This window comes from Stenella coeruleoalba (genome assembly GCF_951394435.1).
Source record: "Stenella coeruleoalba genome assembly, chromosome: 4".
Lineage (NCBI taxonomy): Eukaryota > Metazoa > Chordata > Mammalia > Artiodactyla > Delphinidae > Stenella > Stenella coeruleoalba.
In genome coordinates this window covers 31,926,599-31,954,589 of record NC_137149.1, presented here as the reverse complement: position 1 = coordinate 31,954,589, position 27,991 = coordinate 31,926,599, and the positions used below count along the sequence as shown (strand labels likewise).

The window sequence follows — 27,991 nt, the reverse complement described above, 5'->3', positions numbered from 1 at the left end:
ACCATGTAAGCAGATGCACAACTTCATCATAATCAGGAAAATGAAAACTAAAATGACATGAGCTATCACTGCACAGCCTCCACGTGGCTAAAATCTAGACAATTGACAATTGCAAGTTTTGGCAAGCATGCAGATCAACAGAAACTCTTTTATGGTGCTCTTGGGAAGGTAGTTCAACTGCCTTGAAAAACCATTTATCAACTACCACAGTTGAAAATATGCATCCTCCACAGGCTGATTTTACTCCTACCTAACCGAAGTGCATGCATACACGATCCAAGAGACAAGGACCACAGCATCACTATGTCCATCAACTATAGAATGAACGACAGATTTTGGTATGTTCATAAATGTAATACTATGGTAAACAACATACAACTACACTCAACAATGTGGAGTAATCTTTAAAATGTAATATTTAGTGAAAGAAGCCAGATACAAAATAATATATAATGTATATTTCCACTTAAGTGAAGTTCAAAAAAGGGAAAATTAACTGTATTGTTTAGAAATGCATTTAACATACTACAAATAAAATCAAAGAAATGATTCCCATAAAAGGAAGGATAGTGGTCCCCTTTGGGGCAGAAACAGGATAGTAATTGGGTGGAGGGAAAACTTCTGAGGTGCTGACAATGTTCTATTTCTTGTTCAAAATGAATGTTACACAAGTTTACACTTTGTGATGATTGAGATATGCATTTGTTTTGTATACTTTATCTGTTATAGTTCATAAAAAAAGGCTTTTAAGGAATGCAACTGTACAGAGCAAACAAACCACCCCCGGGGGAAGTAAGGAAGTACTTCTCTTTTTTTCCCCTTTTGCATTTTGAAACTTTTTTTTTAAAATTGAAGTATAGTTGATTTACAATGTTGTGTTAGTTTCAGGTGTATAGCAATCGATTCAATTATACATACATATATATCTATTTTTTTTCAGATTCTTTTCCCTTATAGGTTATCACAAAATATTGAGTACAGGTCCCTGTGCTATATAGTAGGTCCTTGGGGAGTACTTCTCTGTAATCAATGACCTTAGGCTTATGTCCTTGGCCTCACTCTAGTGATAAGTCACAGGTGCATCAATCGTTTGTATAGAGTGAAAAAAAATCTACCTTCTTGCTGTGTGATGACATTTGATGGACAAATTATATTTGTAACCCTCCCCCACATTTTACTGCATGTCAGTAAAATTAAGTACAATCCCGCTTAATAAGCACCTCCATTTTCTTTATAGCTAGATTTTTATCAGTGTCTACCTAGGAAAGCAACACTTCTTGAACAGTGTGACAATGCTATGAGACATGTTTTGTGAAGCTTCTTTTCAAAATTTCCTAATGACTTAATAGCTGTCTTGTTCATTCTCATGCCCATGACCCTCTTCTCATACTGTTCTCGTAAAAGGTCATGATATCCAGTGGCTCTCAATCCAATTGCTCTTTTTTGTGTTTTTCATATTCAATCTCTCTGCCTAAGGCAATACTTTTATCATCTCCAATTTGCAAAGCACAAATCAAATTATGCCTCTATTGTACATAAACCCTAATAACTTCCTCACAGAACAAAGAATAAACTTCCTTAAAATGTGTTTAAACCCCTCCAGAATACAAATTCCAACCTTTCTCCCCAACCTCTTTAAATCCACCTCCCCTAGAGACAGAGATGTACACACACACATTACTTCCCAGTACACACTTCGGTTATCTTCCACAGACCTCTGTTCAAACTTATTTTGTCTGTAATACATAACAAAACCAGCATCAAACATGAAAAGTAAAATTTCGCTTACAAACGTAGATGAAAAATAATAAATATTGACCAATTTCAAAAGAATAATACATTATGAAAAAATAGTTTTAATGCAAAGAAGCAGGGAACATTCACTGGAAATTTTAATAATGTAATCCACAGTTACAACAAAAGGGAACAACTCTTAACTTTGTAAAGGGTATATACCAACAACCTATAACAAACATCTCAATAAAGACAGAAATAAGGCAAGGATGCCATGATTCCACTAATATTTAAGTCCATATTGATTTGTTATCAATGGAATAAGCCAGAAAAAAAGAATAAAGTTATAAATACTTGAAATGAAAAGACAAAACCACAACTATTTCTAAGAATCAACCAAAAACTTAGAACACAGCAAAATGAAACAGGCTTATTTGAAAATCTACAGAACTTCCTGCACCATGTGAAGAAGACAGTGTGTATTTGTCCTTGGAGTCAGAGCTTTCCTGAATGGGTCCCTTGAGGGCTCTCATCTGCTTTGTTCTAATACCCTCAGATACCCCCAGCATCCTCCACAATGCCATGCAACCAACAGAAGTGTAATAAATGTTTGTTGAATTGAATCAAACAGAAGTCTCTTGAAGATAATATCCAAGTCTGAGTTACAGCAGGGTGAAAAGGGCAATGACAAGACTAGTTGGTTAAAGAGAAGAGATTAGAGCAGGATTGTTTGCTGATGGAAATGATCCAGTAGAAGGAGAAGGATTGGTTATCTCCCATTTTGCCTATATCATCAAAGGAGTAAACAAACAATGCCAGGAAATACATAAATGTCCAATATTTCAATTTATCAGTCTTACTCAATTACTTCTAGTTTAACCTTATCCATGGTCCCAGAATGTACTATCCCTATCCCGGTGACCATGTCCCCCAAGAGTCACAGAGAAATCTGAAAAAAATGGGGTCAATCCCGTTCCCCTGCAATTTTGCAATTGAGATTCTGATAAGCCCAAGCCAGCCAGCTGTGAGGAGATGAACTAAAAGGTCATGGAGAATCAGATCCCAAGTTTGCACCATCATAGGCAAAAGCCCCTGCAAACTGCAATAATGGAGAAATAGAATCAGTGAACAAGCTTGTTTATACAGCAGAGGACAGAGCAGATATGCAGGTAGAAGCAGAGATCAAAAACCATAAAAGGAAAGGGAGAAAGGGAGGGAAAGATGTGGGGGAGAGAGAAAGACAGAGAGAGGGCAGCTGCCTGGGTCCTTGACATTTTCCCATTTTGTTTCTGTTCTCATAAGGCCTGACTGCAACTCGTTCTTCTATCTCCATGTTTTCACAATAAATCCCTTATATGGGCATGACCAAATGTGAGTGGTTTCTGTTACAACCCCAGAATCCTGACTCCTGACCAAAAAATAATTCAATGGTACATTATTTCAGACTCCAAGTCCTCTAGGACAGTACCATCTAATAGCCTGCAATGTAAGTCACATATGTTATTTTAAATTTTCTAGTAGCCACACTTTAAAAAGAAGGCATAGATGGAATTAATTTAATATATATTATTTAAGCCAATAGATTCAAAATAGGATTGTTTCAACCTGTAATCAATGAAAAATAATCTAGACATTTTACATTCTTTTTTTGTAGTAAGTCTTCAAAATCCAGTGTGTATTTACACGTACAGCATATCTTAATGTGAATGTGCTATATTTCACATATCCAGTGACCACATGTGGCCAGTGGCTGCCATAATGGGCAGCACGGTTCCAGAAGCTCAGAGAGGGGAGAGACCAACGTGCACACAGTAAAAGGGCCTCGGGGAGCTATCCTGGGGGAGCAGTGCTGAGACATGCAGAAGGAGAACACGTTCGGGCATCCCAGGTGGGAAGGGCCTGGGAAGCCAAGAGACGGAGACTAGAATTAAGATAAACTAACAAGAAGAGTGAGGTATTCCACCAACAAACAACAAACTTTTAGCCAGTATCCCAGAAAACATTGTTCGATCATCTTAAATGTGGGTATGCATGCTTTCCTGAAACAAATTTCAATTCTAAAGGTGGAATGAACATTCCGTTTATCACCTTCAGTGAATTTGGAGCCCCTCAAAATCTGTCATTTTGCTATTTTGGGGGGACTTTTGTGACCTAATTCAGGAGCCAGTGATAGGTATTTTATAGACTAAGAACCCCAAGAACAAGAGAATAAAATTATTCCCACTGTCACCACCTTTCTGGAAAAAAAATACCTGCGTCTAGGCCTCAATATCAGAGGTCACTAATTAACGCTCTTCCCCTCTCCACACTGCTGCATGTGAATCCTTAAAAAGTTTCTGAGGATATGAATTTGTGTTTTGGAAATTGGTGGTTTTACTGAGCTAGCACCTATGAGGCCTTATTTTCTCATCCCTCATTTTTCAAGAGGTAGAGAGTCTATGTGATGGAGTGGAGGTGCATGAAACTGCACCATCTAGAGAAGAGTTGCTACTAGAACCTGGTGGAAAGAACTATGAGTGTGTCTCACAGGAGGAGGTGGCCTCAGGCTGACACTATCTAGTAAGCAGAGACAAGAAGGTGTCTGGGCTGTCTTTATCCTCCCAAAACCATATTCAGTGCCTTCACTTATCAAGAGATCAGTAAAGGGAAATGAATAAATAAATGCAGCAATGGCTGCAGCTCTGCCCCTAAAAGCCTACAAGCCGCAATTTGGTATGAGTTTGTTACGATCCTTTCCCCTGTGATGCTAAGTTCTTGTGGACAGTTGTGGAATAGAAGCACACATCTGTAACAAGTCACTATGCCTAAAAGACCTATTATCTCCAAGGACACTTGAGAAATTTCACAAAACCATATAGCTCCCTGACTTCCTTCCAAATCAAGGTGGGTGGGCAGAGAGCTCTGGCGCTCACCACCTTTTCTGCCTGTCAAATTGACTCCAGATCCACACATGCATGAAAATCTGCCCCTCTTGCCCTATTTCTTCTCCAGGAACCCCCAGATCACTCTTTTAACTGTTTTTAATATTGGTCCTTCAAGATTGGGCAGCTGAGGAATCTTATCAGAGTAACCAAATGCAGTTTTACATTCTGCCCAACTCATACTCTGTTCTGTTTAACTTTTCCACTGCTAGCTCCTTGTCACGTCAGTTATTACATCATTGTGGTGCTCCTTTGTAATCACTCACTCTCAGTTGTATTCTCAGAAAGCACAAGAGAGACCAAGAAAATGATGGATTTGGATAGCCTGTTCTTTGGCATTCAGTCATCACTCCCTAGAGGCCTGATTATGAGAGTGACAGAGCAGCACAAAGAAGCTATGCATCTAGTTATATATAGGTGGCAGACTTCAGGCAGATGTTAAGAGAGTGGGACCCAGAAAATAAAATACTGTGTTTAATTGTCAACACTCTTTCTGTTCCTATGAAACAAGGTGGACCAAAGTCCTGTGGCGCTCTATGTCTTAGAGCTCCAATGATTTGCCCCATTTGCATGAGTTCAAAATAAACAATCTGTGAAAGCTCTTTAAGCTTAGTATAAAAACTGAAAAATAAATAAAATGTTGCTGAAGTGTTGCTTAGGGTGTGCCGAAGAACACTGATTTTATTTAGGGTGTATTTTTGGGGGTTTTTTTTGCTGTTTGTGTTTTGAAACAGACATATTGCATGTTTTATAGCCTCTGTTCCCAGCATTACTTGCAGTTCCTGGTGTGGTAGTGATTTGGGGCTCCTTCTAGCACAGTCGCTGAAAAGAAGGCTGCTGCCCTGTTTTTCTTCTTTTGTACTGACTAGAGGCATGTTGACCGCTACTTATTAGCTCTTTGATCTTTATTTTTGTACATATGGTCAGGACCTCGCCAGTGCCCAGAATGGCAGGCTGAAATTCTAGCAGATTCTGGCCCGTGCGATAAACTGCTTTGCTCTGGGAAAAAGTGAGTGCTGTGCAGAGCAAAGACTGATGTGTATTAAACACCCCCATCATTGAGAGAAGGAGCTTTCCCGAGTGTCTGTTAATCTAAGACTGCTGCTGCTCTATACATTTAAAGGAGCCCCCACTTACAGTCACGTTCTCTAAGAGATTTTAAGTTCCAAATGTTGCCAAATACAGTCGAACTTAAAAGCTGTATCAGTTTAATGCAATCTATTTCACAAGTTAAAATGTGTGAACCCCTCGTTTTTCTTTCCATTTTACTTGCCTCTTGCTTTTTCTAAAATAACATCCATGTGAAACTATTCCATAAGACGTTGTCTACCAAACGTGCCCCACCTTACATTTCAGCAAGTCCAGTTTCTCTTAATGGCATTTAATGACCAAAATATGTACTTGTGAAAAAAATTCAAGTACATTTGTGGAGCAAGAATATTGTCTGTTGAGTTTTCCATATGACTTGATTCAAAACTCTGCAGTGCTAAATTTACAAATCTGTCATTTTGTCATCTAAGCTCAGAATAAGGTTCAGGGCACCAATGTTCAAGCAGCTCTGAAAACAGTTCTAACTTTTGGGCAACAGTAGAGGGTAATATGGTGGCTAATGAAAGGTACTAGAACAGTCGCCAGGACTTTGGCATACAGCACGGTGGCTAGAGGGACTGAGTCCAGCACTTGCTGATCTTAGGTAACTCACATGCAATTCTCCGAACCTCATTCATCTGTGAAATAAAAATAATGGTAAACCTATGTCACAGGATTTTTATGAGGATTAAATAAGAATATGTGGAAATGCATGGTTAATTATGCAATGAAATTCAAATAATACATTGAATCTAATAGGAAAAAACAAGAGGGAGGGGGAGCTCTGCAAATTCTTGTTCCTTACTTGGTACAGAGTAACTCTACCAATTGTCTCTCTTTGGCTCTACCAAGAGATTGTCAAGATTTTGAGATTTTCTCAAAAGCTAGGAATATATTGCCTTCCATTTATATTGCACAAGCTTGAAAGTAGAGAACTGTGACGCTGTGACTTGTTTCTACAACATAAGCCTCAGGTTGCCTTCTCCTTGCCTTCACGGTACAAACCATCCAGCAGACTATGTGCCCAGCATTGTGCTGAGCAGCTACAGGCACCGCCTCACCTTTGTGGTCCTCTTCCTCCACGGCCATCCCTGCCAGCACGGCCACTGCCAGCACAAACCACCACCATTGGGGCACCTAAAATTCTTCCTAGTCGTAACATCTTCACCGCTCCACTCTACTACAAGAACCCACTTCCTGTGCCCCTGCCCTTCATCTCCTCTTGTCTAAGAACATCTTAGAGAACAAAAGAAATGCAACTTCCACCCACGGCTTTTCCCTCTCCGAATTTTCCTTGTTTCCAGCCACCACAGTCCAGATCACTGCTCCCCAGCCTGGGTGATATTTGTATTCTCTCCAGCAACTTATGTTTGCAGTTTCATCCTTCTCAGAGATCGAGGGAGAGCCTGAGTTCTTGTCTTGATCCTTTATTCCACCTCTAAGAGAGATGTTCACTTTCTGAAGCCTACTTCCCAAATAATCTGAAATTACAGTTGTAAAGAGATTGGGAGGTAGACTTTTTGGGGGTAGGTGGGATTAAATAGAATGGGGTGATGTTGAGAATTGAAAGAATACTTATTTTAAATTTTGCTTGGGGCCCAAATGTCAAACTTAAGCATTTTTTGCAGTACCACGCAAAGCATATAAGCTCTCTATTTTGGCTACTACTCTGTTCATGTGTGGAAAAGAGATAGAATCATCATTTAAGGGCGGTGAGAAGATTAATGTGTTGACATTTTCAGTGTACACAGGAATCTCTGAATTAAAGATGGATTGCTTTAGCAGCTTCCATAAGTAGGCAAATCCTGGATAGGTGAGTCCCCTGCTCCATTCTTCTCAAAGCTCAGGTCTCTACAGAAGGGACCTGAACGTGTAAGGAAGACATTTTTACCCTGGTAGATGAGATTCTATTTCAACCCTGTTGAAATATCAATTTGGCCTCTAGAAAAATCCCCCGAGACTGGTTTCCTGTGAGATCACCAAAACAAACATCAAAGAAGAGGGGATGGAATTTACCTGAAGGAGCTTGGAATGTTTGGAAAAGTACTCATGGAGATTACTATCACAACCTCTTCAGCTCACTAAACCATGTGTGTGTCATATTGCTGCATTTTATAGCAAGAATGAAACCTGACTGCTGCTGGCTCTTTCTCCTGCCAGAGACAGCTTTCCACATGCCAAGCTCCCACCAACATTAAGTCCAGTCACCTCCACTTCTCAAGGAACATCTTTCAACGAAAAACAATGAAGGGAGGCAGACTGGCGGCACTGTTAGCCTTCCACAAAAAACCTGGGTGAGCTTCTACCCTCACAACCCCTCTCCTGAGACTCAAGTGATTTCAGCCTCTAGGACTGAACTGTGTTACAAGTTTCTCTCTCACCTGGATACATGAGTTTTTGTAGTCACATTGCACTGTCATACATGTCGGTTGCTAAGAGGATTTGAAAGGAAAAGATTTCCAAAGCAGATTTTAAGGACATTCTTGGTTTCTTAAATCACCACGATGGAATAGCGTATTTAGCAGATGGCGAGAATCTTTCACTGGTGCTAACCTCTCACTGGTCTTCAGTTTTGTTCCTTCAGGGCAGCAGCTTGATCTATGTCCAAAGGTTCCCTTTCTTAGGGCAATTCTTCCAGAGAAAGAAATCCAGTGTTTTGATTTGAATATGTGTATGTCAAGTAACTACTTTCCACTTTCGTGACACAGATAGAGTGAAGCAAAAGGAAGTGAAACTACCAGCTCCAAACGGGGTACCCTTGTTCATGTTCACCTTATCTGGATGCTTCTGATTTCAAGGCAGTTCTGAAGAAGATTCTAGGCTATAGTATGGTTTCCCCAAGATGAATAAAGTGGTGACTTACAGGACAAAAGTAACATCAGATAGAATCATCAAAATGTGACTAGAATGTGACAAGAATTTCCTAAAATGAGATGCATATTTAATTGCTTTAGAGTGCTTTCATTTGCTGGGTTTTATTTAAGTACACAAGTCAGGGCACCAATGCAAGAAAGAGACTTGGAACGTCTTTGACTCACTGATAAGATGTTCTCATGAAATGCAGCAAGCTCATGTCCAAAAAGAAAAGGGCATCACCTAGAGATCAGCACTTGTTAGTTTCCCAAGTGCTGTTCCCAGTTTCCATTTGCAATCTGATCTCCCAGGAGAAGAGGTCACTGTGTGCAATACAAACAAAGCGGGCTTGGTTCACGGGCCTGGTCAACACCTGTGTCTCTGCTTTCATGTACTGTTTTAGGTCTCCAATGTGAAGACAGGTCTGTGCAGTGTTTGAGAGTCAAAGCAATCCTTCCACAGACTCTGGCCTCTTCTGAGTCTCACTCAGATGTCCATTCTTGTTCACCTGAAGAAATCATCTGGCATATCATATCAGAAGCCAAATGATTCTTGTCATGCCTGCACATTTGTGTTTTATGAGGAATACTTTTAAAACCACTAGTTCCTGTTAGATATTTTGATGTGATTCATAAAATATAATCTAAAAGCATGAAATTTTAAATTTCTACAACTGAATCAGTATAAGTGGATCCCTTAAAATCAGTAATAAGTGGATCCCTTGCATGTGTGCATGCACACACACACTCACACACGTACCCATTTGCCTTTGAAGAATAGTGTAAAAACTGTGGTTCTTTTCTGTTTAAGTTTTCTAAGTCTTTTGCAAGGTGGGTGGTTGCGAGATCTCTCCCACATATGTCGTTAAATTCCAAAACAAAAAAACAGAAAAGAACTGAGCTTTGAAACTACTTTCTTTTTTCTGATCTTGTAGTTCCTGACCACCTTAGAGAGGAATACCAGATGCGAGCTGGGGCCAGGCTGGGACCTCAATCACTGTGAACATTCAGAGAGCTCAACCATTGACATCATCGTTCAAGAAGCAGGAATTAATGAGGTTGAATCTGAGGTCTAGAATTCTAATTTTCAATTGGCCAGAGAGCAGGGCTCACCAAAGGCTACCTTGATGTGAGGGGACAGCTCCTTGTTCAGTACATGCTGCCTTCATGCTGCTCATGCCACTTTACCATCATTGCTCTTCCATCACCACATTGCCACTTAATCCTTGAGACTTAATGACTTGGTATTAAAAGATAAGGAGAATATATCTTGAGACCACAAATAGGAAGCCTTTTTTGAGGATTTTCACGCTTCCCCTCACTTCTGTTTCTTCCATGTCTGAGGGCAACCTCCTGTCTCTTTCTACCTTGGGAACCTCACCTGACAATAATTATAGCAAGAGTAATTTTTCCCATTTGCTTCAAACAAAATCTGAAAGTCTTATAGTGATCTTTTAGTCTTAAAGCCTGTCTTGGGACTTCCCTGGTGGTGCAATGGTTAAGAATCCGTCTGCCAATGCAGGGGACACAGGTTCGAGCCCTGGTCTGGGAAGATCCCACATGCCGCGGAGAAACTAAGCCTGTGTGCCACAACTACTGAGCCTGCGCTCTAGAGCCCACGAGCCACAACGACTGAGCCCACATGCCACAACTACTGAAGCCCACGCGCCTAGAGCCCGTGCTCCACAACAACAGAAGCCACTGCAATGAGAAGCCCGTGCACCACAACGAAGAGTAGCCCCCGCTCACGGCAACTAGAGAAAGCCCACACGTGGCAACGAAGACCCAACGCAGCCAACAAATAAATAAAAATACCAATGGAATTTTTTAAAAAAACACATATGATTCACTTAAAAAAAAAGCCTGTCTTAGTCTACTCAGATTGCCATAAACTGGGTGGCTTAAACAACAGAAATTTATTTTCTCGCAGTTCTGCAGGTAGAAAGTCCAAGATCAGATTCCAGCAGGATTTGGTTCCTGGCTTATAGACGGCTGCCTTCTTGTTGTAGTCCTCAAGTGGCCTTTTCTCTGAGCACTGACACGGGGAAGTGTGGGGTAGGGGTTAGGGGTGGGGGTGTGTGTGTGTGTGTGTGTGTGTGTGTGTGTGTGTGTAATGAAGTGAGTTAAAATGAAGAAATTCTGTTGTAAGAGCTCTCAAGTCATCCAAATTGATTACATAAGCTAACTGATCCATGCATAAAGGAAGAGTACAGGCAGATCATTACACATCTTAAGAATACCTGAGAAATAGTTCGCTTTAAATACAGCTGTAAACACTGTGTAGTTCTAGATACTGTCAAATTTTAACTTTTTATTTGTTTGCTAAAATGCAAGGTCATATCTAGGAGTTCCACATCCCAGTCTCCTTCCATTCATCACCGTACTTGGTCTAAGACAATGGGTAAAAGGAGACTGGATCAATGAAACTTTTGAGGAAAGTCATCAAAAGTTCCCACATTCCCAGGGAAAACAACTAGCTACATCCACAAAAACTGCTTTAAAATAATCTAAAATTGATCCCACTTTTATAACTGGATACAAATCACATTCAAAGAAACGCGGGAAAGTGAGCAGTGCTTTCATCGTCCTCCTTATCTAGGTCTTGAAAGTAGGAGCATGTGGGCTGAAGGAGAGCAGGAAAAATAGGACCCAGAGAGCTTCTTGATCTCATTCTGCTGGAAATCTGATTGAAGAGTGTCTTTTAAAAAAAAAAAAGGCATTCTCGTAGCACCTTTTAGTTCTTCTTTTACAGCATTCATTACGTATGCAATGACTTCTTTATTGTCTGAATTGCTTGATAGACTATAAATTCCTTGAGGGGGAAAGAGTAGGTCTGTTTAATGAATGTACCATGCTCTATGCCTTAGCACAATGCCTGGAATATAGTATATGCTCAATATTTATTCTTAATTGAAGTAAGGACAAATTGAGTATTCAAACATTTTAGAAAAAGGGATTTCTTTCTCTAAGAAAGACTAAGAAGAAAGTCATAAATGCAGAAAAGACAGTAAGAAAAAAATTCTAACACTGTGACCGTATCACCACACTTACTGCTATAAGTCTTATTTTCAGTGGGATAAAAATCTAAAATGTATATTGTAAGCAGAGACTAACTGTTGCAGAAGACAAACCGCAATAGCAGAACTACCAGTGACATTGAGCAGGGAAGAGAACACACCTATGCTGAAGCTGACCTACTCATATGTTGCCACCTGAAGCTCTAGGAACCCCAGAAAAACTCCACAGCCCTGGAACCTCCTGCTAAAACTAAGATTTGTCAAGATTACTGGATTTGAGCTAGGCTGGACCACAGTACTCAAAAAGGAAATTTCAAATGATTCTGTGATTTAATGTAGTAATTAGGCAGGGGGAAAAAAACATAAAGGAGAGAGAAAGGAATATAACAGACCACGTAAAAGTGAAAAACAGTCATTGTTTCAGCCTGTTAGGACCAGCAATGTTGCAGGGGTCCCTTTATAAGGCTTTCAGGCACTGCTGCTCACGGCCCAGGTACTGCAGCAGGAAGAAATTCTGACAGAGCTTCGGAGACCCAGAAATGTAGTATGCTTGCTTATATGTCAGAAAGGGAAGACCTTCAGAAAGAAAAATGCATGTCAGAGGAACCTAAGTTCAAAGTTCTGAGGTATTATTGAATAAGTCTCTTATTTTAAAAAATTATTTTGAAGGCTAAAGTTTAATGCTAAAAAACATAAAGAAAAAAATGTTTTAAAATACCAATGGGATTTTCTGAAATACATACATATAATACGTATATTTATTTGTAAAGTATATATATGTGCTACCTACCTAGACAATAGAATATTAGTAAAACTTAATTTCCTTCTTGATTTTTTTTAACATAAAAACATGCAAATATATTCCTTTTTTTTCTATTTCTCAATTATCATGTACTATCCCAAACCTCCATGGTGCCCTTATAGTGGACCATTGCTCTGGGAGTTTGAAAATTCAAAAATAAATCTTCAAGATTTATTTATACATCAGAAAATAAGTGGCAGGATATTTGAGAGAGAAGAGAACATTAGATGGACGGGTTGATTTAGCCTCCATGGGGACATAATCAGCAACTCATTCTCACCCTGTGAATTAAAACTGAAAAAAACAAGTCATTGAATTGATGGGATGATTATATTTTTTAGCAATCAAGGATGGGTTTCTTGAATTATATGTACCGTATATAACATTTATTTCTTTTTAATCTTAAATTCCAAACAAACTTAGAAAAAAATACTTGGGACAATTTGACCTACAATGTAGATGCTGTCAGAATGGAGAAAAGGGTGGATACCCCTGTGCCTATATGGCCAGAGGTGAGAAAATGGGGAGAGGGAATACCGGTTACATAAGACCAGAAGAAAAGGGAATCTGAACGGCATAAGCAGAAACCGAAGCTATAGGAATTATCATTATCTCAGCCATTTTGAGATGACATAAATTAAATGGGAAGAATCTATTTTATTTGCATATAGAAAAGGACATTCAGATGACAAGTATACACCTTCATTTCTGCATAAATCCCCAATATCTTCAATAATATCCTTACTATTTGACTTCCACTGCCTGAGTTTGATAATGAATTCACCAAAAGAAATTTCCAGTCACAGGAAAAGATAGATTTACAATTATCCCTTGAGATATCAAATATAAATTCAGTTTTTCTTAACCCTCAAAGTTGCAGGTGCTTTCCATTTTTACAAATACATTTTGTATGACCTGTCCACCACTGGATGTTATAAATTTTAGTTATTTCATTTTTTATAAAAGGCCATGCATTAAAATCCCACTTCAGCGATTAAGCCTTAGAACAAAAGGAACTCTGTTCCAATTACTACTGGGTTCTTCACCAAGTGTTTTATTCATCAAGCTCTTCTGTGGTGCTAAAGTTCTATTTCTAACCTATTCAGTGTACTCTTCTCCTCTCAGGATATTTTTTACTCCATGACATCTCCCTTCTCTCAAGAATTCTTTCACTTAAACAATACTGGCTCATTTTTTAGCAAAAATTTTATCCTCACTAGGCTAAAAAAAAAAATTACTGCAGTTGCCACCTGTTAACCATTTTCAATTTCCAAAGTTTCCTCTCAATAAAATGCTGACCAGAATTACAATAATTCTGAAAGTGTTCTCACTGGTTCTTTGTTTAACGTTGGAATAATTTACCACCGATGTACTATTTCTTTTGATAACATACATTCTACAACTGCATTTTACTACTGCCAAATCGAATGCAGATGGTTTCAGTGTAGAAGCCACATCTAACCCAGGTCTCTTTCCTGATCAGAATTCTTCTTAGGACTTTCATTTCAAACTGTTGATCCCAAGAGTCTCTGGCCTTGTCTCTATGACTTGTCAATTCTCTACACAAACTACTTTCCCTCTCAAAGGGTAAAACGCTGAGATATTTATAAAATGACCCTCTTATACCACCATAACCACTATCCTTTTACATTTGTTATCACTCAAATCACTATGTTTCAAATACCCATCCCTAATAAATCATGCAGACCTCATCAGGTTGGGTGTAACATTACTTCTTAGAGCACTTACTTAACTTCCTCTCTCTATCCACCAGTTACCAACATTCACCGTATTTTTCCCATCTGTAGGTGAAATGCTGATTTTCTTTTTCCCAATTTTCTATCCTTAATTAGGCCAAAACAAAAACCATGTCCCCAACCTGCTCAGCTACAAAAACTTCAAAAATCTATATACAGTGATATAGTGAGAAAAACATCAGGGGAAAGATAACCCCACTATAAATGTCAAAAATTTCCATTAACTCATTGTATTGGTTGAATGGTGGCCCTCTAAAACAGCAGTCCCCAACCTTTTTGGCACCAGGGACTGGTTTCATGGAAGACAATTTTTCCACAGACCGGGGAGGGGGTGGATGGTTATGGGATGACTCAAGTGCATTACATTTATTGTGCACTTTATTTCTCTTATTATTACATTGTAATATGTAATGAAATAATTATACAACTCACCATAATGCAGAATCAGTGGGAGCCCTGAGCTTGTATTCACTTGCCACTCACTGATATGATTTTGATGAGTCTGCAAGAAATTGATTTATTATGGTGTCTTTGCAGTCAAACCTCTCTGCTAATGATAATCTGTATTTGCAGCCGCTCCCCAGCACTAGCATCATCACCTCAGCTCCACCTCAGATCATCAGGTATTGGATTCTCATAAGAAGAGCACAACCTAGATCCCTCGCATGTGCAGTTCACAGTAGGGTTCGTGCTCTTATGAGGATCTAATACCACCACTGATCTGACAGGAGGCAGAGCTCAGGCAGTAATGCGAGCGATGGGGAGCGGCTGTAAATACAGATGAAGCTTCTCTCACTCACCTGCTGCTCACCTCCTGCTGTGCCACCCAGTTCCTAACAGGCCACGGACCGGTACCAACCCGTGGCCCCGGGGGTTGGGGACCCCTGCCCTAAAAGATATGTCCATGTCCCAGAATCTGTGAATTTGATTTCATTTGGAAAAAGCAACTTTGCAGATGTAATCAAGTTACGGATTTCAAGATGAGATCATCTGAGATTATCCAGGTGAGCTCTAAGTCCAATGGCAAGTTTCCTTATAAGAGACAGAAGGCACACAAAGAACAAGACCCTGTGAAGAGGGAGGCAAAGATTAGAGCTATGCAGTCACAAGCCAAGGAATGCCTGGAGTCATGAAAGGCTGGAGGGGCAAGAAAGAATTCTCTCCTAGAGCCTTCAGAATGGACACAGCCCTGCCAACACCTTGATTTTGGACTTCTGGCCTCCAGAACTGTGAGCGAATAAATTCCTGCTGTTTTAAGCCACCCGCTTTGTGACAGTTTGTTACAGCAGTCCTAGGAAACTAATAGACCGATTATGATTACATAGAGCTTATTTAGGATGAAAACACTCCAGTTGAGACTCTTGAATGCAAACACTTACTGGGATCACAAAATTTGAGTCACCTGATGGTTTATTCGTTCAATAAACAGTGAGCACCTATTATTTGTCAGGCCCTGTGCTAATTACTGTGAACACATGGGTAAGCAAAGAGTTGTTCCTGCCTAGAGAGAGCTCACATGGTTAGTGTTTGCATCCAAAACAAAACCAAAGGCAACTCCAATTTCTCAAGGAAAATAAATCTTGGAAATGTTTTTGAACTGTTTGGAAGTGCTTAATCACGTGTCAAATAATTAATAGCATGTGAATAAGTTTTCTTCCAAGCCCTCAGCTTCAAAAATGAAGGACAAAAGCATTTGGCCAAATATATTTTGGACTTTACTGAGTTTCTTTAGGAAAATGGTTGGAAGTACACAGTGAACTTAAGGATCGCAGTGCTGATAAAAATAAGTATACCATCATTTAAGTAAGTGTTGTGTGGTTGCTTTTGAAAAGCTCGACACCCTGCATACATGCTAACCTTTTTTTTCACCATAAGCTAGACAAATTTGGGAACTTCATGAGGTAGAATGAAGCATGGAGATAACCATACCGCATGTATTAATAACAATAATAACTATCATTTACTGTGATGATTATTTTCCAGGCACTTTGCTAAGTGTTTTATACCCAGGATCTCCCTTGATCTATATAACAGCCATAAAAGGTTGACTTTCATTGAAGTCAGCAATTTACCTGCTTTCCTGAGAACCCCATGCCCTCCCCAGATAAATGGCCAAGGATATGGAAGACCTTGCAACCCCTCTCTTACTGTCCCTCTATGTCTTCTCCTGTTCTTCCTCTCTTGCAGTTAACCACTGAAATGACCATCTCAATCCTAGAAATATAACCCAAGGTGATTATGGATCTACAAAACGTCTCCATTCTTCAGTAGATAGAGTTGAAGGTAGAAACAGCTCCAGGCTTGAGGGGACTTTGCTACGACCTCCATGTTGCCCTCAGACATACTGACACACATGTCGACATACTGTCAATTTAGATTTCATCCTTTCCTCCCCCCAGTCACTTCTGTTCTGTTCTGTTTTATCCTACCTATGGCCCAGAGCAGTAGCGCTGCTAAATGGATTTTATGGTGGAATTAGCATAGAATTTGCTGATTGTTTGTGGTCTAATTGGCCCATGGTAAAAACCTAAAAGAAGGGGTTTAACAGAGCCTGAAGGAATCTGATGTCACAAAGGTATATCTTAAAAGATGGTCACATGACCACCAGTTTCCAAATCTCCTACAGTGTTGTTTAAAATGCTGCTTCTCAGGCTCCATCTCAAGCCTACTGAATCAAGAGCACAGTCTTGAGGCCTGGAAATCTGCAGTCTTACTATTCCCAGTTGTTCCTCCTGTGCCTAAACAATGGAAACCGCCAGCCAAGGCAATTCCCCTAAGAAGTGATTATTAAGTGCGTTTATGCCTGTGTAGGTGTAAAGGGTTTATGTGGCGGTTAAGAAAAGAGGACAGAATGACTTCATGAGATGAGAACTAAACCACATGAAAAGAAAACTGGATTAGAATTCCAAAGACCTGGGTTCAGTGCGCATCTCCGCCATGCGATCGTTTATTCGAAATGTGTAGCAAACACTGAACTAGGCTCTAGGGATACAGCAGTAGGCAAATCCCTGGCCTCAACGAGCTTGTGAGAGAGACAGACAATAACAAATAAATACGTATCGTTCCGTGATATAAGTGCTCTGAAGAAAAACAGAGTTGGGGATAAAGAGTGATGGGAGTGATGTTATTTTACATAGGGTGGTCAGATCTGAGAAGGGAAATGAGGGAGCAAAGCATGTAGGTATCTAAAGAGAGCATCCAGGCTGAGAGAACAGCAAGTGGAAAGCTTTGAGGAAACAGGTGTGTGTTCTGTATACAAGGAAGAGAAGGAAGCTAGTGTGGTTGGGGCAATACTGCTACAGTGAGTTAGCTTATTACAGTGGGTCTTACTCTCTTCACTCCTTAAGCTTTATTTCCTCAACATGCATTTATAGGTTACATTTAATTTCCTGTGTTTCGACCCATAGCAGGCTTGGTCTGTGAAGTTCTGATTTAATTTCCTAAATAGGAAGGTGACTTGAGAAAAATCCAAGTTTTTGCTTAAATCCATCAGTCAGTTGTCTACATAACCCTACTGCCAAGGTTTTAAACGCTTTCCCTGACATCTCTACCTATAAAGTCATCCTATTGGGTAAGAAAGACAAAAGAACTCACTGTGTCTCGATGGCTGCTATCTCCAGTAACTTGTTCTCTCGATATGCATAGAGAACCCTGGAGTTCTAGTTTCTAGCCATGAACATCTTAGCACAAGCTTTGTTTTTCAGATTAGCTAAGAGTCAACAACCTGGATGCCTGCTTGGACACAGAATGACTTGGGGTTGGAGATGGAGGTAAGGTGGAAAATTGTGTTTCCATCGGGAAAAGAGGGAGAGAACGAAGAAAGCCAGAGAGGTGTCTTCATGTATCCAGGACTCATCATGAGATTCACACTAACCAAATCCTGGGCAGCTCAGAAGGCAGTATGAAGACAGCATGAGGACCCAAGAGTGCACACAGCAGGCTCCTTGATTTGATCTCAAGGATAAAAATCAAAAGGGACAAAATCTGTTTACATTTCCCAAGGCTGATAATCACTGTTTTGTTTTTTTCTATATACTAAGTAAATCCCATTTCCAATTTAACTTGCATTAGTGAACCTTTCTTACTCACTGCCCAGCTGCCTCTTCTGTCTCCCGTTCCTCTTCTCTAAGGGCCCAGCTGTCTGCCTAGTTTATAGCCACACAGAGTCCCATTGCCCACCATCAAAACACCTCAAAAAACCCAGCAGGTGGGACTTCCCTGGTGGTCCAGTGGTTAAGACTCCGTGCTCCCAATGCAGGGGGCCCAGGTTCGATCCCTGGTCAGGGAACTGGATCCCACATGCTGCAATGAAAGATCCCGCCTGCCGCAACTAAGACCCGGTGCAGCCAAACAAATAAATAAATAAATGAATATTTTTTGAAAACCCAGCAGGTATGTGTAGTTCCTTCTAGTGTATTTGTTCATACTTAGACCATAGCTTTTTATTTTGTGGAAGGGGGGAAGAGAAGGAAGCCTTTCAGAGAAAAATTTGGCTAGAGATGACCTTCTTGGTTTGAACATGAAGACAACCAGGAGAGGGGGGAAAAAAGGTCTTAAGACTAGTTTTTCTGTGTGGAGTATTAAATTGAACAAAGGATAAAAGCAGAAGAACAACAACAAAAACATGATCTAATCTCCCTGGATATGGTAGAGAATCCATCCAGGTATTCACAGTATATCAAGGAAATGTATTCTCAGCCATAAAGCTCATAACCACACTCTGAGTTGCATCAATTTGGGTTTATCAGTAAGCACACTTTCAGAGCCAATAATCATCAGCACTTTAGTTGCCCTTTTCTTTGTATTGTTACCATAAAAAAGGATCTCAACATTATGTCACTACTGGACTCCACAGAGTGAAACTAGTTGTTTTCACTGATTTTCACAAAACTCTTGAAATGTTTCTCAAGTCAAATTCAAAACACCCGATCTTCTATCCACTTGGAATACATAGTTAGAAATGTAACATGGAAAACAACATATTTTAATAACGGCACAGCTCTCTATCCTTTTGATACTGATTTGCTCCAGAGATTGATCCTTTGCTTTTCACTCTAGATACATGTCTCTGGGCAATTTCATCTATTTCCACAGCTGTAACTACCATTTAAATGCTGATTAACTGCAGACCTATTTCCAGCCCAGACTCAGATGTCTAATGCCTACTAGGCATCTACAAATATTCCACGGGGAAAAGAAACAGGAGAAAAGAATGAACAAGCATTGTTGGGGGTCCACAAAGCTCCAACACCTCAGACTCACCTCACTCTCACTCTTTACCCCCAAACTCCACCTCCTCTTACATATACATCATGTCTTGCATGGCTCCACCTTCCTTCCACCCAACCACCAAAACTAGAAACTGAAGAAGAGTCAACCTAGACTCCTCGCTCTCACTTCACCACACATTGGAAGACATTTCAGATTGGAAGACATTTCAGATTCTACCTCAAAAATATTTTAGATTATGATCCTTTTTCTGTACCTTCACCTCCAGTGCCATCATTCGGGCCCTTATCATTTTCCACATGGTTTACGTAGCAACCTCAGCTCTCCTCCCTCCCTCTCATTGTGGATTCAGCCAAGTTATCCAAAACGTGAATATAATCATGTCCTTCACTTGCTAAAATCTTTTGATGACTATCAACTATCCTCACAAAAAGTTCCAGTGTTTCCAGACAGTACCTCTTATACCCCTCACACAGCACCAACACTAACCTGTACGCATTTCCCTAGGCACACAACACTCAAACCACAGTGCTTTTGCACGTGCTTTCTCCATGCCTCCAGAAGACTCTTCCAGCCTTCTCTTCCTGCTCACCTTCTCGAGTACTCCTTCTCTGGACCAGCATAGCACTACAATCAGCTTTAGCAGCATGCTGCATTCTCTTCCTCAGAGCTGTATTTCTGAACTTTGATGTTGCAAACTCCTTGAAATCAGAAACTATGTCTTTCACCTGCATATCCCCAGAATCCAACACAATACCAGGAGACTAGTAAGCTCTCAAAAGAATGTCCAAAGTTCCTTACTCACCTGTAATAAGCCTGTGATGTAGGGAGCTATGACTGTTTGAGGGGCAGTAAGGTACATGGCACAAAGTATCAACTGCTATGTAACTACTGGCATGGTCCTAATTGAGGTTCTGTCAATCACTCATTTAAACATGGATAAGGAATTTTTCCCTCATCTCTCATACAAGCATATTTCTAATTAAAAGACAAATCTAGTTAACCAGAAGAGTTGAGTTTTACATAAAGAAAAGGGTGCCTTTGTGACTAGAATGGCAAAAGTAGAGTATAAAAGTAACTAAAGCTTTGGAGGTAATATAGAAGTCAGAGGCAAAGCTAGAAGGAAGGTAAGATGGGCGTTTTATTCTCTAGACCATACTGCCTCCCTGTGGGAGGTTTTCTGGGCAAGGATGTGCCTAAAGAAAAGCAAAGCCTCTACACAATTGTAGAGGGGTTGCAGCTAGATATTATGTCTGTTTATACCAAAGGTCTACTCCCAAATACTAGGTTATGAACGATGCAAAGTGGGGTGACTTGTTTTCTGAAAGAGTGATGCCTACTTTCATGGATTTGGAATGGAAACATTTTTGTTCATTTAAAAATAAGTAGTCCTGGGAACAATTTTTGGAAATATCGAGACCAAGAAATGAAATAATCACAGTCTAATTGTTTTGTTTTTACTACTTTGAATAATTATACTTTAAAGGTCTCAACTGTTTAGTTTACTTATGAGGAAAATATGATCATAAGATCATGTCCGTAAAAATCAAAAATTGTGAAAGGCAGGCCTTCCATTTGCTATGTACCAAACGTAACGTTTTTTCTTAGTTTTTAAAATATTTAATTATAATGATCAAAAAATCAGTATAGTCATCAAAATTAATAATTGTTCCCTGCCTATATATTTCTCCTGAAGTAGAGCTTCACAAACCTAAAAAAAAAAAAAATCATATGCACTTCTGCAAGTTGAAATGGTACAACCAGTTTGAGAAACACCCAGAAGATCAATCCTCATTTACCTGGTAGAGAAAGTACATTTCACAGAGTACTACTTTTTGAAAGAAAAATCTTATGTTTTACGCACAAAACACATTTTTCAGGATTTCAGGATTTATTTCTTTAAACATTCCTCAAATTTCTAACAGTATACAGGCATCATTCAAAGGCAGAAAATGGTCTTAGTCTTCTGTTTCCACAAAAGGCTTTGAGCAATTTTGAGAAATAAAATAATTGCTCATAATCTACCTCAATGCAAATATCTGAAGGCTCTGCTTTTGAATTGCCGGAATCTCAGAAGTATTCAAATTCATGATTTGTCTGTTTCCTGGCCGGTTGCCTTTGAAGTGGTTCTGGGACCCATATTATTTGAAATGTCTGGCTGTCAGTAAGTAGCTGCTATTTCCTTGATGTCTGTGAAGCTGCTTTCTTTCCTGTGACCTTTACCTATGGTACCTCTCGCTGAGGCCACATACACATGTACGTGTCTGTGGACTCTGGTCCATACATACGGTGCTTGTTAGATGCTTTTACTGCTTAATCTTACTGAGAAAGGAAGCATATCCATGATACCGACTCAATCTACATTTCTATTTTCTCAAAGGGTCGAGCTGTTCTATTTACTACGTACACACAAATAAAACCTTGAGCAACATTTTCTTTGTAATCATGGGCAATGGAAGTACACATGCCATCCATATGACAAGCACATGATTTCTGCATTTCTGTACTAGTTTATTAAATACTTCAGAGATTAATAAAGATGATGATGTGCATGATGTTTTCTTATGGGCAATCAGAGCCATGAACTTGAGATACAGCAAGAGAAAGGGTTAGCCTGAGGGGAAGATTAGGGGAAAAGAAAGAAGAGAGCTAAGAGAGTCTGCCTGGCACCCTCTCAAAAAAGAGCAGCAGACATTTACATATCACAAACTTAGGCCAAAGGGGAAAAACTAATTGCTGGCAGAATAAGAAAAAAAATGTGGAACAGGAAGTAACGGAAGAATATTTTCCATTTTCTCTCCCTTTTCCAACTAGGCTTAAAAGGTACAGAGGAGAGAATACTCTTCTGAATCAGAAAAGCTGGAATTAACTGTGTGATCCTGGCCAAGTCAACTTCCCTGGGACTGAGTTTCCTTCTACTTAAAATAAAATAACTAGAAAATTATTAGATAATTAGATAATTCCAGGGATGGTTTAGGTTCTAAAAATCAAAATCATATTCAAGGATAGCTGGAGAAGGCTATTCAAGGATTATTCAAGGTGACTGGGTTTTAAGTCACTATTCTTACTTTTTTATTAGATACTGAACACAATCTTCACTTTTTAAGGAAACACCATACACCCCTAAAATAATACAGTTGGCTCTCTGTACCCACCGATGTGAAACGCACAGATATAGAGGGCTGACTGTACTATGCTATTTTATATAAGGGACTTGAGTATCCATGGATTTCGGTTCAGAAATAATCCCCTGCGATACTCAGGGATGAGTGTACTTCTCTTTTCTTAGGAGTGGAGAAAGGGGATGGGAAAGAAAGAAAGAAAAAGGAAGCAAAAGAACTAGCCCAGGATAGAAATAATTTGTTGGGAGCGGGAGAGGCAGAGAGGGAGACAGAGAGAGACAGAGAGACACCAGCTGGACAACAGAGAGGAGGCAGAGCCAATAGGAAGGAAGGCTTAGAGGCACATAAGTGTGGATTATCACGGTACATGTAATTAGCAATAAGCTGTTTGGTTCTGATAAATCTAACTCTTAAGGAGCTAGAGAGGAATGTGTTCTGTGCTAAGGAAGATTGACTTTATCATATCACCAATAGGACTTATTTAGCAGAGTGGGCAAGAGCACGGCCTCCGAAGCCAGACTGCTCTGACCTAATCCTGGCTCTGTCACTTGTCATTTTGGTCATTTGCGGAGATACTTTACCATTCTGTGCCTCAGTTTCCTCATCTGTAGACTTGGGATAATAATAGCGCCCATCTCATAGGGCTGTGGTGAAAATTTGTGTGAGTTACTGCACACAAAGTGCTGAGAACAGTGCCTGGCACAAAGAAATCACTCAATAAATACTGGCTGTGACTATTACAATCCAATTTTCAATTTAGCAAGGTAATTTTATAGGACATTTCTTAAAGTCCTGTACATGATTAATGTGGGGGGTTGAGATGAAAATAAGAGGCAAGTTTGGGAATATAGACTAGGTTTGAGCATTTTCTACAAAGAATATTATATTTTTTTCTCACCCTGAGCAAAGAAAACAAAGTCACAATGACCTAGTGAGATTCGGAGAGTAAATATGTTTGGGGTTAGAAACGCACAATGGATTAAAATTTTAGGTCAACATGACCTAGCCAGAGAAATGTTTTTATATCATCCGTCACTAAAGTTATCTCCCTATATGACTATCTTCTGATTTCTCTGTGTGGGTCCTGGGTTAAATAAGCCAATGAAAAAGAAGAGACTTACTTCCTTCTAATGTTCAGCTTCAGAACAGATAATCCAGTAAGAGACTAGCCTTGGACTCTTAGAATGGATCTAAAGTTAGGGAGCCACCTATGGGAACTGGCCCTGGGAAAAGAATGGGATTCCTGTGAAGGATATACTGGCAACCTGCTGGGGTGATGGTCCAAACCAAAACCCACTCCTCTTGCTTCCCCTGGACAGGAAATATGGGAACCTGCACAGTGAAGCCAACTGGAAGGAAACTTTAAGCCCATCCCACCTATGAACATGTCTGTAGGGAAGAACACATATACCAAAAAGATTTTTAGCCTGGAATCACACATGAAAGAATGGGGATGCTAGAAGAAGATGATGATTAATACCAATTCAACATTTTCCCATTTATGTATTTCTGAATCCAACAGATAGGTCTCTTTTTCATCTTTAAACGCCTGGAGTAAAGAGTGCTTAACTCGGTCAAACCATGCATGTGGGCTAGGGAGAAATGAAATCAGCTCTCTCTCAATTATTCAAGTTACCCAAGAATAACTCCAATAGTATTAAGGCTCACCAATCTGATAGAAGCTCTACTGAAGGCTGGAAGACTGGTTACCAAATTACACAATAACCCAGGCAAGACATAATGAGGAGTTGAAGGATGTGAGTGGAAAAGACTAACATAAGACTTAACTGGGAGAAGAGGGGTAGGCGATGTGTGAGGAGCATGTGGTGTAACCGTTAAGCTTCTGGACCCTGAAGTCAGACTAAACAGAGTTCAAATCTCAACTCTGTCACATACCAACGGCATGAACTTGGACAAATTATTTCACTTTTCTGTCCCTTAGTTTCCTCACCCAGTAAATGGATATAAGAGGGCTTCCCTGGTGGCGCAGTGGTTGAGAGTCCGCCTGCCGATGCAAGGGACACAGGTTCGTGTCCCAGTCCGGGAGGATCCCACATGCCGCGGATCGGCTGGGCCCGTGAGCCATGGCCGCTGAGCCTGCACGTCCAGAGCCTGTGCTCCACAACGGGGGAGGCCACAGCGGTGAGAGGCCCACGTACCACAAAAAAAAAAAAAAAAAAAAACTTCTTTCAAAACCTTACTTAGAGACTTCTTCCAGCAAAAGTAAATTAATCAAAATAGGACATAATCACCATTGAGGAAGATTTCTGTGTTCTTCTGACTCAGACATCTGATTGGATGATGCATGGTCAGGTGGATTCCACAGCCTGGCAAGGAAAGCTCAGCTGTGCCTCCTTCAGCTTCTACCTGCTGCTTCCTCTCCTTCCCCAGATCAGGAAGTCTACCTTGTCCCAGAGTTCACATGGAACCTACTGCCATCTTCGATTATGTGCAACAAAAAGCATCCTTATGATGCAATACCCTGCTTCCTTGCTGGTCCTTATGCAAACACTCTCTACAAACCCTCGGGTGTTTTTTTGTTTTGTTTTTTAAAAAACAAGCAAGCAAAGCCACCTACATTCCTCAGAAGAAGGCAAAATTTCATACAACCTCTCAGGAATTTACCGATACCTGGGCCAAGAAGGAAGATAAGGCAGGGCTTTGAAGCCCGAATCTGACTTTACAACAAGACGAGTCAGCAGGCATATTGTGGTTTTGCTGCCACTTTCTGCCTTCATATATACAGTCCCCACAGAAATGTCCCAGCGTGAGCGCCCATAAGCTCTAGTTCTCCATGTTTCCACCAGACTAAGCTCTCATACATGTCTCACTTAATGTAGTTCTTAGCTTACAAGTAATAAACTTCCCATTTTCTCCTGTGTTTCTATTATTTCTGCATACTACTTTACCCAGTCTAAGAAAGTGGAAGATCCTCTAGGTTAATCCTGAAAACAGGCTTTCCATTCCGGTTTCTTTCCATTACACTACCATAAACAAGTGAGTGTCTTTTTCGCTGGACAAAATTTACTGAATATGTCTCAATTTGAACAATTAAAAAGAAAGGAAAACACACGTTAAAACAAAAAGAATTTAAGAAAAAAGGCAACCCTCAGACCCAACAAATAAGACTCTCTATGCCACTTTCTGGAGGGCATTAGTGTAATCCTCTCTACTCAACTTCTGCCTTTAATCATGTTTCGTCTAATGTGAGGTTCTCCCCTCATGTGAAAGTTGTTAAATACACACAAGGTAAAAGCAGACCATATTTTCTTCATTCTAATGCTTCCCAGTAGTCCAATTTGCAGACACACAAGGCCATATTCAACATGAAGTACACATAATGATTCCCTCCCCTCTGAGAGGACAAAATTACTTCAAAGAAGTGCTACTCAGAGAAGGAGGAAAAACTCAGAGGGGGGGGAAACTTCATCTTGATTTCTAGCTACACGGTCCTTTATACATCACACACACACACACACACACACACACACACACACACACACACCCACCCACCCACCAGCTAAATACTGAACACCAAGAAATTTTAATCTGCACCCAGAAAAAAATAACACTTTAAAGACACAGGGGATATAAGAAATAGGTAATGTGTCATACACATATTAATATCCAGGGGAAATTCTACTGCTGAATCTGTTCTGTCATTACGAGCTGAAGAAATTACATTCTATGGCCTTCAGAAATGCTGTTACCAGCTGCAATGCTAAGCAGTCTACGGGCAGGGGGGTAGGTCTCAGGAGAATGACCAAGAAATAAAAACATGCAGAGAAGAATTTCCAAATTGCTGTTGTTGAAAAGACACAAAAATGATTAACTTGCTCATCCTTACTTCAATATCAGTTTCGAGATTTCAAATAACCCTTAGAGTATTAGAACTTTTGTTTTTATCATACTACACACATCGTTTTCATCACATATTTGGATATCTGACTACCAAAGTCCATTTTACAAAAGATGATTTCCTAAAGAAATCTCGAGTACTATACAAATCAAATCTATTTCATTTAGCATGTGATGCTAGACCTCTTTAATTACTCTGAATCCTATAAAATAAATTGATTCAATATTAGCAATAAAATGTAGGAAAATATATTTTATGTTTTAAAAATAGTTGTCAAGTAGCATATAGGCTTGCCCAAAGGGATATCAGCTTTCAACTCCAACTCAAAATGAAAGGCCCGGGCTTCCCTGGTGGCGCAGTGGTTGAGAGTCCGCCTGCCGATGCAGGGGACACGGGTTCGTGCCCTAGTCCAGGAGGATCCCACATGCCGCGGAGCGGCTGGGCCCGTGAGCCATGGCCGCTGAGCCTGCGCGTCCGGAGCCTGTGCTCCGCAACAGGAGAGGCCACAACAGTGAGAGGCCCACGTACCACAAAAAAAAAAAATGAAAGGCCTTTTCTCTCTGGAAAGACTGGAATGTAAAATACATGTTCAATTACTGAATGTGGAGAACACTGGAAACAATTCGTAAATCGGACAGAGAGCTCAGATAAACGAGCTCTCCCTTCAATTAAAAAAGAATTATAGACACATACATACACTCTCACACACACACACACACATATGTATACTGAGGAGTTAAGCTATGTGCACAAGGGAGCTTCAGTACAAAAAGAAAAATAGCCATTAGGTTGGATAACTTGCTCTTGTTATCTAGGAAAACACATTTGATTTATTTGATTTACAAACATATCCCTGGCTTAAGACCAAACTATTTAAAAGCTTTAAAAGTACTACCTATTCGGTATTTGTGATAACACAGGGACTCACAAAATTTTATAACACTAAGAGCTGCAAAGAGGGCTCTTTGGTGGGGCTAATGGCGGACTCTGGGAGGACTCACGCCAAGGAGTACTTCCCAGAATTCTGCTGCCAGTGTCACGGTCCCCGCGGTGAGCCACAGCCACCCCTCACCTCTGCGGGAGACATGCCAACACTAGCAGCCGTGTGGCTGACAGGGTCTTGGTGCTCCAAACAAGTGTCAGGCCTGAGCCACTGAGGTGGGAGAGCCTGGATCAGGACACTGGTCCACCAGAGACCTCCTAGCCCCATGTAATATCAAACGGGAAAAGCTCTCCCAGAGATCTCCAACTCAACGGCCAGCAAGCTACGGTGCTGGACACCCCATGCCAAAGAACTGCAAGACAGGAACACAACCACACCCTTTAGGAGAGAGGCTGCCTAAAATCATACTAAATTCACAGATACCCCAAAACACACCACTGGATATGACCGTGCACACCAGAAAGACAAGATCCAGCCTCATCCACCAGAACACAGGCACTAGTCCCCTTCACCAGGAAGCCTACACAACCCACTGAACCAACCTTACCCACTGGGGGCAGACACCAAAAACAATGAGAACTACAAACAGGCAGTCTGTGAAAAGGAAACCCCAAACACAGTAAGTTAAAAAATAATGAGAAGACAGAGAAATATGCAGCACATGAA

At 40.3% G+C, this 27,991-nt stretch overlaps 1 protein-coding gene across 4 annotated transcripts in view; it reads right to left on the bottom strand.

The window, feature by feature from the left end:
• The window catches only part of DKK2 (dickkopf WNT signaling pathway inhibitor 2), a 577,744-nt gene that overhangs the window by 490,266 nt on the left and 59,487 nt on the right, over window positions 1-27,991 (bottom strand). Inside the window, exon 2 of one of the 4 annotated variants that reach the window (XM_079919361.1) lies at window positions 14,605-14,674. The exons of the other annotated variants lie outside the window; for them this stretch is intronic. The gene's annotated coding sequence lies outside the window, so the exon portion shown is untranslated. The remainder of the gene's footprint in view (window positions 1-14,604; window positions 14,675-27,991) is intronic. 4 annotated transcript variants of the gene reach the window in all.